At 50.5% G+C, this 13,494-nt stretch overlaps 1 protein-coding gene and 1 long non-coding RNA gene across 7 annotated transcripts in view; one reads left to right on the top strand and one right to left on the bottom strand.

Moving 5' to 3' along the window:
- Positions 1-13,494, top strand: part of ZHX2 (zinc fingers and homeoboxes 2) — a 164,764-nt gene that overhangs the window by 31,562 nt on the left and 119,708 nt on the right. The gene's annotated exons all lie outside the window — the stretch shown is intronic.
- On the bottom strand, positions 1,528-9,007 carry LOC123585519. Of its 2 annotated transcripts, XR_006706255.1 has the most exons (3): positions 3,051-9,007; positions 2,030-2,135; positions 1,528-1,915 (listed from the first exon to the last, which is right to left on the bottom strand). It is a non-coding gene; the product is annotated as an uncharacterized LOC123585519 (long non-coding RNA). The 2 variants fall into 2 exon arrangements; XR_006706254.1 differs by lacking the exon at positions 3,051-9,007 and having other exon boundaries at positions 2,030-2,630.

Raw genomic sequence — 13,494 nt, 5'->3', positions numbered from 1 at the left:
CTATTATTTTTTTTTTTTATTTATTTAATGCAGGAAGGGACCCATAAAGGCAAAAATGTATAGGGCTCACAAAAGTCATAATGCAGCCTTGATTGTGAGATCTTCACAAATGTCAGCCCAGTCATTCTCAGGAAGGTTTTTTAAATTCTCATTTTACAGATGAGGAAATTGGAGCTTCAGGAGGTTAAGAAACTTCTCCAAAGCCACATGGCTAGTAAGAGACTGTATTAGGTTGGGCTAACAGCGGTAACCCCCAAATTTTAATAGCGTAACGCTTTAGGAGTTTATTTCCTGCGAACACGATTCAGTGCAGATGTTTGGCAGGTGGTCTTCCACACAGGGATTCGGGAACCCGGTCCTGGGAGCACTCTGGGTCAATTGGTAGATGGAAGGACCACATGTGGGAGGTTTTCAGGGGCTGGGCCTGAAATTGCCCCACATTACTTCCGCTTTCAGTCCATTGGCCAGAGTGTAGCCACGTGACCATCCTAACTGCAAGGAAGACTGGGAAGTGGAGTCCAGCTGCATGCTTGGCAGGAAGAGAACATGGATAATGGGGAACCCTCTCAATCCCCCGACATGGTGACAGTGTTGGATGCCAGCCCACATCTTTTCTACCCCAAGTCCATGCTCTTTCCACTCTAATTAGCTGATTCTTGCCACAAAGCCCCTTTATGGGCCCTTTAATCCTGCCAGACTTGCCCGTTTACTGTGCCCAGCACCAGACCTTTGCCTGCCCCGTCCCCCTTGCTGTGGTAGGCGCTGGGAAGAGAGATGCATTGGGAAGGCGCTCCTCCTACCCTGGAATTACTCGCAGGCTAGCTTGAGAAGACCGCAGCCTGGTGCTGTGTGCTCCGTGTCTCCCAGTACCCAGCCCAGTAGTGCTTCTGGGCATGTGCTGAAGGCAGAGAATACCTCCACAGTGTGAGAAAAGGAGGCTGCACAGAAGGTCTCAGAGAGCAGGAGAAAAGAGGTTTGAGCTGGAGTCTTGGCTGGACCGGGAGCCTTGGGCAAGGCATCAGCGGTAAGGGGGTGGTAGCAGGTGATCTTGCAGCACTAAAATGCTGCAGTCCTGGTATTGCTAGTTATTTGCCAAAAGCGAATTGTGTGGCCCTGCCCTTGAGCTGTTAACAGTGTTGCCTTTGAACCCCCGTGTTCATAAAGGACAAAACGGCTGGAGCCAGCTGCAGGCCAGATGCCCTGTGGATGTTTCTGTAACTGTTGGGCTAGCCCAGTGACCCTGGCGATGTTCCAGTAGTGCTGGTGTTGGTGGGCACCCAGGTCCTGCAAGATCAGACCAACACCATCAGTCAGGAGACCCCTGAGTTGCATCGGAATAACTCCCTCCTCCAGGAAGCCTTCGGTGGTCCCTACCTGCTTGGAACTCAAGGCACTTGTTGCCATGCCACCTTAAGGTCCTGCATTGCCTCCTGACACCTGGCACACAGCTCTCCTCCCATTCCCCCTTAGTCTCTCACGCAGGCGCAGAACCCCGCTTAAAAATGTGTCTTGCAAGGAGACTTGGCATCCAGGACGCGCCCCGGGAAGAATTTGTTTTTGTTTTAATGCCGAGGACGTTTGCATGAAAACAGGATCTTTGTTGCTTAGGAATTGATCAACTCCTGCTGCTCCTTCTCCCTGCTGAAGTGCCAGCCCCATATTTGTCACAGGCAAGCAAGTAACGGGACGGCTGGGAACTCCACAGATAGAGGGTCCTGGCTGTTCAGGGAGGGCTACAGAGGCCATGGGGTCCACAGAGAATCCGGAATCCTTCCTACGCTGAAAAGAGCTCACAGGTGAGAGGTGCCCTTGGCCGAAGAAGTGCCTCCCGAGTGAAGATTCTTTGTGGGTCTAGTTTGTCCTAAATGCTCAGGAGAGAAGAGAAGGGGCAACACATTTAAGAAGGGGCCTCCACCTGCAAGGAGAAAAAAGGAACAAAGACAGCGCAGACGCAAGTGACAGGAACTGGTATGTAGAGCAGAGAGGTGGGAAGTGAGGAGCTGGACAGACGTGGGGGTCTGCTACTTACCCGTAGGGTCAGCATGGACATGCTGCTTCACCTCTCTGCACCCCAGTTTCCTCACCTACAGAAGAACATCCATCTCTTGGGGGTGTTATGAAGATTAAATGAGATGCTATATGTTAAGTGGATGGCATGGTGAACACTCAATAAAGGCAGACTCTTATTACTGATATTAATAATAACAATTCATAATAATACCAGATGCTCTCCATCCTAAGGAAGAGATATCCAGATGGCCACAAAAGGCTATTTAGAGAAAGGACTTGAACTTGATTTGACACAGCTGTGTCCACTGCAGACCATTCTTGAGGAGGTTGGAGAAACAGTCCACGAAATCGAAGTAAAATCGCCCACATGCCCATGGAGGGGGGTTTTCCAGGCCCCCCCCCCGCCCATTTGTGGCCCCAGCCTGGCCTGACAGGCGTTGGCCTAGAAGGGACAGAGATGAGAAAAGCCTGGAGTGACAAGTCAACCCGTCAGGCCCTTCCTCTTGCCTCAGTGCTTGGTTTCTGGAGGGCAGGGGGGCGTTTATGTCCAAATGCCCACAAGAGGCCGGACACCTTTCTCTCTCTGCGCCCTTAATATATGCTAATCAAAGCTGAGAGCCTGCAGAAAATATCTGCTTGGCAAAGCCCTGCTCCCTCGCCTTGGCTTGCCCACCCTCCCTGGGCTTCCCCTCCCATCTGCCTATCCAAGGGCGTCCATAAATCCGGCTTTCGGAGCCCTCGGGGGCTGGCAGGGCTGCCGTGGACCTCAGTCACATCTCGATGGAAACAATTGAAAACCACTTGGCAAAAAACAAGGGGTGACCTAATGTTTCGTAGCAAGAATACATTTTTTCCTCGCCATTCTTATTCAAGCCCTGGAGAGAAAGCCGGCTGCTCTCCAACTCCTTCGGGCTGGGACCTCAGGGTTTCTTATTCCTTTCTCCCCGCTTTCTGACCACCCCCCAGGGGAAGCACGGGGAGGCCAGGCTCCCGGGCTGGCCGTGGCCCCCACGGCCATGGAGGAGCGGATCGGGCCTTACCTTCCTGACTTGCCAGGCGGCCTTGGTCCCCTCAGAGGCAAGGCTATGGGCACAGGGGCCTGTGAGAGGCCCATATATGGAGCCTGGGGAATGTGGGCTCTGGCAGTCCGCCTGGAAAAAATGGCCGTGTTCTGAGGGCCAACTCTGCCGAATTATAAATAGCACTGCCTCCCTCCCCTTCCAGCTTGCTGTGTCTGTCACCGAGCCTTCATAGAGTAAGTTGGAGAGGACTGGACAGGACAAAGGGGCAGGCGGTGGGGAGGAGGGGGAGACCTACAGGACTACAGGACTTTCGGCTGCTGTCTTGAGATCGATAAAGAGAACTGTCACCAGACCGTGGGGCTGAGAGTAGACACATTTGAGACAGCAGAGTGACTACTGATTTAATACGTTTTTATAAGCCAAATAAATATGGGGGAGGGGCGGGGGAGAACTAAGGGAATGTTTAAGTACAGGAGATGGCTTTAGAGGAGGTTTTGGAGCCTTTAAAAAAATAATAATCAATTGCCTCAATATATGAAAGCTTTCTCTCTGGCTCCAAAAGGCCAGCTGTTGTGGCTTCCAAATCGGAACCTTTGGACAGGTGCCCACAAAGGCCCATCCTGGGATTCTTCTCCCAGATGACTTCTCAGTGGGTTTTGGTATCTCCCTGACATAGGGGAAGCAGGGGCACTCACCCCTTCCCCACAAATGTCTGCACGTTCTTTTGCTCACCACGTCGAGGGTGATGAATTTGGAAGGTGTTAGAAAAGAAAGAAAGAAAGAAAGGAGTGTGCAGCTCTGGCTGTAGAAGGCCCCCCCAGCGATTCACACCTGGATGATAGTGATCGGTAGGAGGTGTTCCAGCAAATTCTGAATTCTGGAGGAGGGGTGGGCTACTACTGCAAGGACCCGAAGTCCTGGGTCGTGCCCGTGACCGTGCTGGGTGCTCCTGGGGACCGATGGCCAGGTCTGCTGATTTGCTGCCCGGCCCTCCACGGTCAGAACTCCAAAGCCGGGTCTAGGGGGCTCCGCTGAGGACGATGGGACTCAGGCGCCCGAGGTGTGTTGAGGGCCAGCACACCCCCGCATGGGTGTCCGTGCCTCCTCGGTGAGAGAGTGGGCAGCGCTAACAGCGGTTGCTTGTGTCCTTTGCTCCAGTGCTTGTGGCCCTTTGTGGCCCTTGTGTCCATATCACAAATTTGGAAGTGGGCTTACCAATGGGTCTCTCCTCTCCTACCTTTTTATAATCCCCCTTTCATGCGTGCTCCGGAGCTACGTGTGAAATCAGACATGTTGAAAGAAAGCTTAAAGAGGAACAGACAAACCTTTGTGTCTTTTGGACACTTGTCAGTAGAAGATCTGCGGACCCCACAGAATTCAGGCAACCAGTCAGCATGGGGTGTGAGTGGGTGGACTTTGGAACTTGCCCTAGTGTTAGATTTGGAAGGCCCGTCCCAGGGAGTGGCTTGAAACCCGTGCCTCTGGAGCCCTAGGCGGGGGAGGTACCTCAGAGGCTGAGAGACAAAGGGCTTCCAGACTTTGGCCCATTTCAAGCAAAGTAGCTCCGCCCATTCCCTGCTTTAGGATTAGACAGCATCATTTGAAAAGGGATGTCAGGTCTTCAAAAGTGTGGGAACCAATACTGTGGCTCTCTCTGTCATTTCAGTGCTAAGTAAATGATTGTGACTCTTGTCTCAGGAAGGGAAATCTCAGAGCGCTGGGACAGGGAGGGAACCACAGTGAGCATCTTTTCACCTCCCTTCCTTCGGCAACTGAGGCCCAGGGAGGTGATGGGATTTGTTGAAGGGATGTGAGTGGCAGGACCTGGGACTCAGAGCCACTGCAGGTGCTCGTAAAAGAGGCACGATGTGCCCTAAGCACCCCCAGTGGTGGTATTTGATCCGATCAAGACAGACAGCTTCCCAGAGGAAGTGACACTGAGCCAAGATGAAAAAGATGGCAGGTGACAAGAAGGTGACGAGGGGCAGGAGGATTATCCAAGCAGAGGAACCACATGGGGGCTCGGGCAGGCAGTTCAGGGAAGCAGAGGCTTGGGAAAGGCGTTGGCTTTCATGGGAAGACCCCCCCCCCCCCCATCTGTCTGAGCTCACATCTCATCTAGGGAACGAGGAAGGTGAACGGCATTACCACCTGCCAGGCGAGGCCACGTTCTGTGGGCTTTCAGAGCGGTTCCTCTGGCAGACCCGGAGCCCAGCTTACCACGAACAGAGCCTGCTCCCCAGAGAGGTGTTTCTGCTGGAGCCCAGGCAGGATGGCGTGCTGGAAGGCTTGCTGCAGCAGGACTTGAATACATAATGTGCCTCCTCTGACTTGAGCTGTGAGAAAGTCCAGACGGCCTTCTCTAGACAGGAAAGGACATAGCAGGGACGGTGGGGTTTGCTCGCAGTGAAACTCCCTGTGGCTTCCTGGGGAGAATATTGGTCTTTTTCTCAGGGTGTGCACTTTGCATGAGCATAGGCCCTGTTCGGGCCCCAGATCTTGTTTCTGGTCCCAGGGTGCACCATTTATTCCTTAATCAGAACTGAAGGGGGACTTGGGTAAAGATCCCCAGAAATGTGGACATTGATCGTCGTCACCCAGACGATACGCTTGAAAAAACAAATACATGTTCTCTGCAACATAACATCCTAGAAAAAGGATTCCTATTCTTTTATATTCTGCTCTCTGGGGAAAACCAGCACGGGCTAGTGCCGACTCATCCAATCATGGGCTTACCTTATCCTCAAGCTTCATGAATCCCACAGAACTGAGGGGGAGTCTGGGATGGCTCAGGAGAGTATGCAGAGCTTTACTAACTAGCAGTCAAGCAGAGAATTCCCAGTCACTCCCACTTGCTTTTTCTTTTTTTTTAAAGTAGGCTCCGTACCCAGCATGGGGCTTGAATTCACGACCCCACGACCCCAAGATCAAGAGTCACATGCTGTACTAACTGAGCCAGCCAGGCGCCCCTCTCCTACTTTCTGATACGCATTTGGAGGCGGGGACTTTCTGCACAAAATGCCTTACTCTGTATTCATGAGATTCATAGTCTCCATCCTGACATGCTAGCCTGGGTCCTGCGAGAGTGTGGTTCACGCTTCAGCTGTCTCTGGGCCAGGGTTTCTCAAAGTGTGTTCTGAGGAGCCTGTGTCCTGCGTGATGCTCTGGGACAAAGGGGTTGTGTTGTCATGTTAGTTTGGGAAATGCTGCCTACTGATTCATCTTGCATGTTAATTCTCTGTTCAGATGTCTACGCCAGATAGCTTCCCAGACCACCATTACCACCGCTGTCAACACCTATCCCCATACCCGTTCTGTTCCTCAGAGTCCTTTTATTTTTTGTTACGTTTGTTTCTCAATTTTGAGAGAGACCGAGATGGCACCAGTAGGGGAGGGGCACAGAGAGAGGGGGAGAGCGAATCCCAAACAGGCAGCGCAGAGCAGAGCCCGATGCGGGGCTCAAACCCACAAAGCTATGAGATCTTGACCTGAGCCAAAACCAAGAGTTGGACGCTCAACCGACCGAGCCACCCAGGTGCCCCCTCCGAGTCCTTTTATATCCTGATGTTATATTTATCTGTTGAGTTTTGTATTGTCTGTTTCCCCCACACTCACAATGCTCCACGCGCCAGGGACCTTGCCCGTTTTGTTCAGTACTGTATCCCTTGTGTCTAGAACACTGCCTGGTTCAATAAAATAATGTGTCATTGGACAGCGAACACATGAACCAACTGATACGTTCAAACCCTCAGGACTCTTCCATATAGAATTCTGTTTAATTTCATTTAGCTCAATATTTTTTCATACTTCTTCCCCCTTTTCTTCAAACGCCCAGCTCATCTCGTCACGTAAGCCCAGGTCGGATTTGACCCTGAGAGGCTAGCTCTGACCATTCTACCAGGAGAAGCTGTGGCCTCCTTGTCCCACACTGTCTCATCACCAGGTTTCATTTTCTTCGTGGTATAATGACCAGTGGAAATTGGCCTGTTCATTAGTTCTCTCCTAACAAAGAGTGTGTTAGTTCACTTCTCTGATCTGAGCTCTGTGAGGGCAGGGAGGTCATCTGTCCTGTTCACCACCGACTCCCCAGGGTTCAGAACAGTGCCTGGTAAGTGATGGGTAATAATTTGCTGCATGAATAGCCCTCTTTTCTGACTAACCCTTATCAGCAGCCCGTAGAATTTAAATTCCACCAAACACGCTCTGGGACAGGCTGTTTTCTGTCAACCCTCACAACCAGTTGCCAGTCATTACATTATGGTAGCTACTCCTCTTCATAAAACCACCAAGTGTCAGAACCAGAAGGGACATCAGAGAGTGTCTACACCCAGTGCTCTTGGTTTATTGTTGTTGTTGTTGTTTTTAAATTTTTTTTTTCAACGTTTATTTATTTTTGGGACACAGAGAGACAGAGCATGAACGGGGGAGGGGCAGAGAAAGAGGGAGACACAGAATCGGAAACAGGCTCCAGGCTCTGAGCCATCAGCCCAGAGCCTGACGCGGGGCTCGAACTCCCGGACCGCGAGATCGTGACCTGGCTGAAGTCGGACGCTTAACCGACTGCGCCACCCAGGCGCCCCAGTTGTTGTTGTTTTTAAGTAAGCTCCACGCCCAGTGAGGGGCTTGAACTCATGACCCTGAGACCAAGAGTTGTGTGCTGTAGTGACTGAGCCAGCCATCCCCCACCCTCACCAGTGCTCTCGTTTTTCAGAGGGAGAAATAGATAAATAGAGGCTTTGAGAGGGCAAGGGCTGCCAGTTCAGGACTAGTCCCCCAGGGCTCCTGTGTCCTACTCGAGTTATCCTCCATTGTCTGTGTTCTAGGGCTGCTGTACCAAACTACCACAAGCTTGGTGGAGGTCACAAGTCTGAAATGGGTCTCACGGGGCTAAAATCAAGGTATCACCGGGCTGTTCCTTCGGGAGGCTCTAGGGGAGAATCTGTTTCCCTGACTTTTCCAGCTTCTAGAAGCTGCCTGTGTTCCTTGGCTTATGGCCCCTTCTTTCATCTTCAAAGCAATGGCCTATTGAGTCTTTCTCAAACTGTGTCACTCTGACTCCCTCTTTCACTTCTGAGGACCTTCATGATTTCATCGGGCCCGTCCAGATAAGCCAGGATCATCTCCCCATCTCTACGTCCGTAACCTAACCACATCTGCAGAGTCCCTCCTGCCATGTAAGATAACATATTCACAGGCACTGGGGATCAGGGCGTGGACATCTTTGGAGGGGACGTTTTTCTCTCTGCCTCTCATCACACCATCTGCCCCTTGCTACACCCTCCGGCAGATGCACGTTCTCCTCCCCACTGGGACTCCCAGCACTTTCTGCATCTACTTGTCACATCACTTTATAGCTCGTCCAGTGTCTGGCTGCCTGGCCGGGCTGTGGCTTCCTCATGGGCAGGGCGGTCATCTCTGTACCCAACCGTTAGCACGTTCCTGGCACTTAGGAAGCACGTAGGAAGTGCCGTTGCCTTGGCTGAGATGGATGTAATCCACCTCCATTTACTGCACCAGCCCCCTGCTTCCATTCACTGAACTGAAGGGGCCCCCCAGCAGGTTCTGCTGTTTGCGTTTTGCCATGGGATCAGTCCACAAAGAGAGCAAGAGAGAGCCTGGCCCCAGCTTTGGTCTTCTGGCACATTAAAGTATGAAAAAATATGAGAACTGATTACCGTAAAACCTGCAAAATCTTTATATCAGCAAGTTTACTCTTGAATACTCTATACCAGAATACTCTGCTATAGAACCAAGTTGTGAGTTTAGCACGAGGTTTACATTTAAAAGACTTTAAAAACTTTTTTTTAATTTTATTTATTATAAAGAGAGATAGCAGGGGAGAGGGGCAGAGGAAGAGAGAGAATCCCAAGCAAGCTCCACACTTCGCACAGAGCCTAACACGGGGCTCGATCCCACAACTCTGGGACCATGACCTGAGCCAAAACCAAGAGTTGGAGGCTCAACCAACTGAGCCACCCAGGTGCTCTTATATTTAAAATACTTAAAGGGGCACCTGGGTGGCGCAGTCGGTTAAGCGTCCGACTTCAGCCAGGTCACGATCTCGCTGTCTGTGAGTTCGAGCCCCGCGTCGGGCTCTGGGCTGATGGCTCAGAGCCTGGAGCCTGTTTCCGATTCTGTGTCTCCCTCTCTCTCTGCCCCTCCCCCGTTCATGCTTTGTCTCTCTCTGTCCCAAAAATAAATAAACGTTGAAAAAAAAATTTTTTAAATAAAAAAAAAAATAAAATACTTAAATTCAGGGTATTGTACAGGTCTTAGAGTCTCTGATTCAGACAGCCTCATATGGTTTTGACATGGACTGTGTCAAAAGTTTCAATTTATGCCCTTTTGTGAGTGAGAAGCCTGGTCTGAGGAGCCCTCCCGTTCACACCCCCAGGCCTCCACACCTTGTGAGAGGTTCCACTTTGGAATAAAGGCTGAAGGAAAAGCCCCTGGGATGTGGCTTAATATTCAGTATCAGACCTTGAGCAAGTCACATTCTTCATCCAAACATTGTGTACTCAGCTGTCAGCGAGGGGCTTGGAGCCCACGACTTCTAGGTTCCCTTTTCACCAACATCCTGTTACCTGGAGGGATCTGTGATAGATGCCGCCACCTGGTTTCCGGTCCGAATGTAACCATGAGGAAGGTTTTGCTTCTGGCCCGGGCCGGTAAGTGATGCCATCACTGTCCTGCCTTTCACAGACATCCTGGAAGATTCCTTCCGCTCTCCACAGTATTCTGAACCTGGCAGAATCCTAGAGGTTCTCCACCCTGGAGAGATCCTGTCCCTCTTCTTCTTCTTATTTTTAATGTTTATTTTTTTGAGAGAGAGAGAGAGACAGAGCGCGAGTGGGGAGGGGCAAAGAGAGAGAGGGAGACACAGAGTCTGAAGCAGGCTACAGGCTCCAAGCTGTCAGCTCAGAGCCCAATGCAGGGCTTGAACTCATGAGCTGTGAGATCATGACCTGAGCTGGCGTCGGACGCTTAACCGACTAAGTCACCCAGGCTCCCCAGAGGTAGGGTGGTTTCTTATCTGGGGTGAGTGCAGACTGAAAAAAAGCCCTGATTTTTTTTTTTTTTTAATTTTTTTTTTCAACGTTTATTTACTTTTGGGACAGAGAGAGACAGAGCATGAACGGGGGAGGGGCAGAGAGAGAGGGAGACACAGAATCGGAAACAGGCTCCCAGAGCCTGACGCGGGGCTCAAACTCACGGACCGCGAGATCGTGACCTGGCTGAAGTCGGACGCTTAACCGACTGCGCCACCCAGGCGCCCCAAAAAAGCCCTGATTTTGAAGCATCTTTGATGGCTTTTAGAAAACAGGACCAAAAAAAAAAAAAAATCACAAACAGTTGAAAACAATATGTATGTTTCTGTGTTATGTGGTTTTCTATATGTTCCGTTTCACAATAAAATACATTTTTTTTTCTTTTTTTTTTTTTTTTTTTTTTTTTTTAATTTTTTTTTCAACATTTATTTATTTTTGGGACAGAGAGAGACAGAGTATGAACGGGGGAGGGGCAGAGAGAGAGGGAGACACAGAATCGGAAACAGGCTCCAGGCTCTGAGCCATCAGCCCAGAGCCCGACGCGGGGCTCGAACTCACGGGCCGCGAGATCGTGACTTGGCTGAAGTCGGACGCTTAACCGACTGCGCCACCCAGGCGCCCCTAAAATACATTTTAAAAGTCACAAGCAAACAGTACTGAATAAACGGGGTTTAAGGTCCACAAGGCAGCCAAGGACCCGTTACTCCCTTTCTAAGACTGTTCTGTTTTAGGCTGTTGTTCTTCCGCCCCTCTCCCTCCAGCCCCCTGCCTCACCCTACAGCAGCCATGTCTTGGGCTGGTCCATCCACCAGGTCATTATGGTGGTCCTCCTGTATTGAAAACACTGTGTACCCCCAAGTTGCCCTTGATGACACGCAGTGTGATATGGGAAAAACAGCCCAGACCCTGATGTCCAGCAGAAACCTGGATTCAAGTCTGCCCTTGTCTGCTGTCTCTTCACCTCTCTAGGCCTCAGGTTCCTCACTAGCAAAGCAAGGGGCCTATTCTATGTTAGGCTTGCAAACTCAAGTGCATATGAAGTCAGGCAGGTAAAAGGAATGAGGAAGGCGAGCCAGAAGTAAGGAATGGGGAGTGTGGCAACTTTGACAAAATCGAAAATTCCACGCCCAGTCCAAAAGGGACTCTCTCCACTGAGCCCCAACAGACTGTTCCCAGGCAGGAATATGGACTTAGGGATGCCAGACAGCTACCTTTTGTTTTTTTTGTTTTGTTTTGTTTTGTTTTAATTTTTTAATGTTTATTTATTTTTGAGAGAGAGGGAGACAGAATGCGAGTAGGTTAGGGGCAGAGAGAGAGGGAGGCACAGAATCCGAAGCAGGCTCCAGGCTCCAAGCTGTCGGCACAGAGCCTGATGCAGGGCTTGAACTCACAGACTGCAAGATCATGACCTGAGCCGAAGTCGGACACTCAACCGACTGAGCCACCCAGGCGCCCCTACATTTTGTTTTTCCAAGGAAAGTTGAAAATCTTGGTTTAAAAAAAAAAAAAGTTTATTTATTTGGAGAGAGAGAGAGAGAGAGAGAGCATGAGTGGGCAAGGAGCAGAGAGAAGGAGAGAGAGAATCCCAAGCAGGCCACGCGCTGTCAGCACAGAACCCAACACGGGGCTCAAACTCACAAACTGTGAGATCATGACCTGAGCCGAAATCAGGTGTCAGACGATCAACCAACTGAGCCATCCAAGTTTCCCTGAAGTCTTGGTTTTTATAAGACATTTCCAAAATGCTTAACGCATAGTGTAGCTCAAAGAAAACACGTCTGAGAGCCAAATCCAGCCCCAGGCACCTGTTTGCAAGCCTCGGGCCAGAGATTTGGTAGCTTGCAACCCACTCTGATACATGGGGATGCCGCCATGCATGCCTTACTTTCTGTGTGCCTGGATGTGTGTTTCTCTCATTGCAATCAAGGCACATATTGTCCCTGGAAGATAGTAGGTGCTCAATTAATGATAGCCATAAAGGACTAGATCCACGTGTCGTACTCCCGTGTACCGCCCCACACGAATACACACCAGGACTAGCACGCGTATACAAGTAGTCCCCAGGCGTTTCTGCTTACTAAATACGCAAGAACAGCAACCTTTAATGATATCATGGAATCGTAATGATGGAATTATGGTAATGATACCGTGGAATGATATCATGGAGTAGACTGACCTACAGCCTCTAAGAGGGGCCCCTCATATGTGGTTTATGCTCTTCCTGATGTAGTTTATGCAGGTAAGGGAAATGGAGTCCTGCTGGGTTATGTCCTCTGCCAAAGGCCATGGTGCAGCAGCCCCCTCTCCCCATCTGGCACCCAAAGAAATTTATTCCGTCACGCCATGAATTTCTCCCTCACCCTTTCCTTTCTCCCTCCTTCACTGTCCCCTACTCACCAGGAGGAGGTAGCAGACAACTCAAGGACACGTCTCACTCACCGGGGGCGGGACATGGGCTTCGGTGGAAAAGAAGCCCATTATACCCCAGATCTGTGGCTGTGAGGGTGAGCGCACCTTGTGCAGCTGAAGGGAGCACAAAGAAGCACTTGAACCCAGTGGCATCAGCCTGCCTTTCTTCACTGGAGGGAAAATGGGCCATTATTCCCACTGTGCCCTATTCCCACCAGCTCTCCGCCTAACCTCCAAGCAAGAGAGGCCCCACTTTCCAGCAGGTTTCTCTGCTGGACACTCCAGCAACATATTAGCATATTTTGCATTAAAAAGGACTTGGAAAATGAATTAAATGATTGGCATGGTGTTTTCAAAAGGGTTTTCCAAACTACTAGTAATTGTGTGGTGTTAAAATTCACCACTCCTGCCTGAAATGCCCTGAGCCTGGCAGCCAACTTAATCAGGAGACATCGCACCAGGCGGGGCGTATTTTAAGGCTCATGATACCCGGTGATTGCCTGAACAGTACCTGGAGACTTGCTAAAGAGAACCTTGTCCTAGTTTTTCAGCAAACCGGCAGTTCATTTTCCTTCCTCACGGAGCCGAGATTTACGCCAATTCAGAATCTCTTTTTATGAGAGGGTCTGGGTCAGCTCCGGAACAGTCTGTTGAGGCTCCAGGCTGTGTAGACAGTATCCAAATGCAGACAACAAGCTAACAGAGGTGGAGCTTGGGGGACGGGTACTAGGTTGGTCACTCATGGCACTGCTCTGGCCACGGGGGCTCTGTGTAGGGGCACGAGTGTGGCAGAAGCTTCTAGAACGCGCTTTGAGAAATGCTGCTCTGGTCCAACCTCTTTATTTTTCAAGTGAGGGAGATGAGACCGAGAAAGACTATTACTCGCCCGGGGTCAGAAGCCATTTTTATTCTTCCTTGAAAGCGGGATTCAGATCCCCTGACTCTTAATCCAGGTTTGTCGTTTTTGCGGGTGCAGAGGAAAGAAAAATTAAGGGGCACCCGGC

This window comes from Leopardus geoffroyi, chromosome C3 (genome assembly GCF_018350155.1).
Source record: "Leopardus geoffroyi isolate Oge1 chromosome C3, O.geoffroyi_Oge1_pat1.0, whole genome shotgun sequence".
NCBI lineage: Eukaryota > Metazoa > Chordata > Mammalia > Carnivora > Felidae > Leopardus > Leopardus geoffroyi.
This window is presented reverse-complemented; position numbering and strand designations above follow the sequence as displayed.